This window comes from Herpailurus yagouaroundi, unplaced genomic scaffold (assembly GCF_014898765.1).
Source record: "Herpailurus yagouaroundi ecotype Mexico unplaced genomic scaffold, PumYag 63803, whole genome shotgun sequence".
In the NCBI taxonomy this organism is placed as follows: domain Eukaryota; kingdom Metazoa; phylum Chordata; class Mammalia; order Carnivora; family Felidae; genus Herpailurus; species Herpailurus yagouaroundi.
Genome location: NW_024417248.1, coordinates 2,590 through 5,352, shown reverse-complemented (window position 1 = coordinate 5,352; position 2,763 = coordinate 2,590). Strand labels below are relative to the sequence as shown.

The window sequence follows — 2,763 nt, the reverse complement described above, 5'->3', positions numbered from 1 at the left end:
TTTTATGTTGTTTTGTGGGAAGATTTTGGTTTTGAAGTGATCTCCGCACCCGGCGTGGGGCTGGCACTCCCCACCCAGAGGTCCGGGGTCCCAAGCTTCACGGAGCCAGCCAGGCGCCCCGCGGGGCTGCTTTGGTTTTGTGAGTGAGCCTTCCAAGGAGGAGAAAGACACTGTTCAAATCTGACTCTTTCTTAAGCGGTGAATCCACTGGAAACTTACACTTCTATTTCTGGATAGAATACATTTCCCCAACCCCACCACCGCGGAGGGAAGCATTTTCTGTCATGCTTGCTTCCATTGATAAACTGAGGTCGTTAAACTCTCTTACGAATTTTCAGCCACATGTGGGACTTTAGCTTGTGTTACGTTTTAAGTTTTTCCATTGTCCATAAATTCTTCTAAGCCATAAGTAATTTTTCACTTCACACCGGATTTAGCAGTGCAGGGACTTGCTCCCTCCTCTTCCACCTTTGCCTCCTCCCTCCCTCCCTCCTTCCTTCTCTCCCTACCTTCCCCTCCTCTCCTCCCCCACTTTCCTTCTCCTCTCCCCCCCTCCCTCCCCTACCTTTTTTTCTCCTCCCCTCCCCTCCCCTCTCCTTCCCTTCCCTCCATCCCCTCTGGCCACTCTCATTTCCCTTCCCCTCCCTTCCCCTCCTCTCCCTTTCCCTCTCTTTCCCTCCACTCCTCTCCTCTCTCCTCTCCTCCCCTCCCTTCCTCTCTCTTCCCCTTCCCTGCCTCCCTTCCTCTCCCTTTGCCTACCTGAAGGATTGGCTGTTAGAGTCTTTCAGGTGGGGCCGCACTGCTTCTTGTGGGTGGGGATCTGGGTGGCCCTAGTGGGATGAGGGGGTGCGATTCCACTGTGGTGTCAGAGGGAATGGGTGAGGAGGGTGCTTGGAGAGGGTGGTCCTCAGGACCAGGGTGGGGGGCGGGTGGGAGAGGAGAAATCAGAACGTGGCTTTGATTTGGCGTCAGGCTTTCTTGGTTTCCTTGGCCTTCAGTTTGAAATGGCTCCTCAGTCTTCCTTTGTGTTTCAAGACCTTGACACTTGAGAAGCTTGGAGGCGGATGTCCCCTCATCGCCAGCTACAGGTTAGGCACTGTGGGCTGAAGAGCCACAGAAGCAACAGCGCCTGCCTCCTCCAGCTGCCTGGCCCCTTGCGTGTGCCATCGCTCATCGCTGGTGAGTGGTCTTGGATCACGTGACTAGCGGAACCTCCCCGGCTTGCCCTCCCCACCGTAAAGTTACCCATTTGTCCTTTGTCATCAGTAAGCATTTTGTGGGAAGCGCCTGGAAATGTTGCAAAGCTCACGTTCTTCAGCAAACTTTGATCATTTCTATCATTTCCTCCTGCACATCTGCTATAGGCTGAATGTTTATGGCCCCCCGATTCCCTTGGTGAAACCGCGTCCCCAGGGGAATGGTATTTGGAGATGGGGCCTTTGGGAGAACATGAGGTCACGGAGGCCGAGCCCTGGTGAGTAGGGGTTGGTGTTCTTCTAAAGGGACCCCAGAGAGCTCCTTTGTCCCTGCAGCCATGGGAGGACAGAGCAAGAAGGATCCATCTATGAACCAGGAATCAGGTTCACACCGGACACCCGATGTGCTGGCGCCGTGATCGTGGACTTCCCAGCCTCCAGAACCACGACAAATAAATTCCTGATGTTTGTAAGCTGCCGGTGGGTGGGATTTTTGTTATAGCAGCCCCGACAGAGTAAGACCACATCAGTATGGGCCCATGGACTCATGGGGCTGTCCAAGGAACCCCAGTGCCGCGAACGCTTCCTCCTTTCCCGACCCAGGAAGCTGTTCCAGGCGATGAGGGGGTGTGGGGCAAGCTGAGGGCAAGGTGCCGGTTAACAGCACCCCCCACCCCGGAGGGGGGATATGTGTGATATTCCTTGCACATTCTCCACTACCCAAAAACAGGAAAGGACAAACAAATGGCTAAACTGGGAAGAGTCTCCACCAGTTTATAAGAAACAGGCAATCCCATTCTGCCTAAAGTCCAGGAACTCCTTACAGTCTTTTTTTGTTTTTTTAATGTTTATTTTTGAGGGGGGGGGAAGACACAGAATCCAAAGCAGGCTCCAGGCTCTAAGCTGTCAGCATAGAGCCCATCGCAGGGCTTGAACCCACGAACGGAGATCACGACTTGAGCCTGGCTGCTTAACCAACTGAGCCACCCAGGGGACCCTGAACTTCCTACTGTCTTAATGTTAATGCTTTGCTAGAGGGAAAAACAGCCTTAGATTGACAATAGGTAGGCCTCCAGTAAGACTGTAAGCATGTGAAAGCCTCTTTGGAAACTCTCTTGACTTTATCTACCCGCCCCCCACCCCGGGAAACAGGCCCCCCCCCCCACATCTGCAGCGGCCCACAGGTCCTGTCCCCGTGCTTTAATAAAATCACCTTTTTGCACCAAAGACCTCTTCGAGAATTCTTTCTTGGCTGTCGGCTCGGGACCCCACGAGCCCCCGTCACCCCAAAACTTCATGCCTGGCACATCTCATGCCTTCCCATTTGAGCCTTGGAGACAGCCTTTTCTACACATTTCTTTCGCAGAGAAAGGTGCAGTCCTTAGGAACCAAGATCTGGGCACGGGCTCCGCTCCCAGGCCTTGTCAGGGGGACAAGGTAGGGGATGTATGAACGCAGACACGTATCTATCCATCGGAGGGGAGGAAACACGGGACCTCTGCCCTCCAAGGAGTGTTCCCGCTGGGCCCGAGACCTGAACGGATGTATCAGGCGGACAGGTTACCTA

General features: G+C 54.0%; 1 long non-coding RNA gene across 2 annotated transcripts; it reads left to right on the top strand.

The window, feature by feature from the left end:
- Positions 1-40: 40 nt before the first annotated feature.
- Positions 41-1,669, top strand: LOC121024351 (uncharacterized). Of its 2 annotated transcripts, none has more exons than XR_005787681.1 (2): positions 41-139; positions 1,036-1,669. It is a non-coding gene; the product is annotated as an uncharacterized LOC121024351 (long non-coding RNA). The 2 variants fall into 2 exon arrangements; XR_005787680.1 differs by lacking the exon at positions 41-139 and adding an exon at positions 658-788.
- The last annotated feature ends 1,094 nt before the right edge of the window (positions 1,670-2,763 follow it).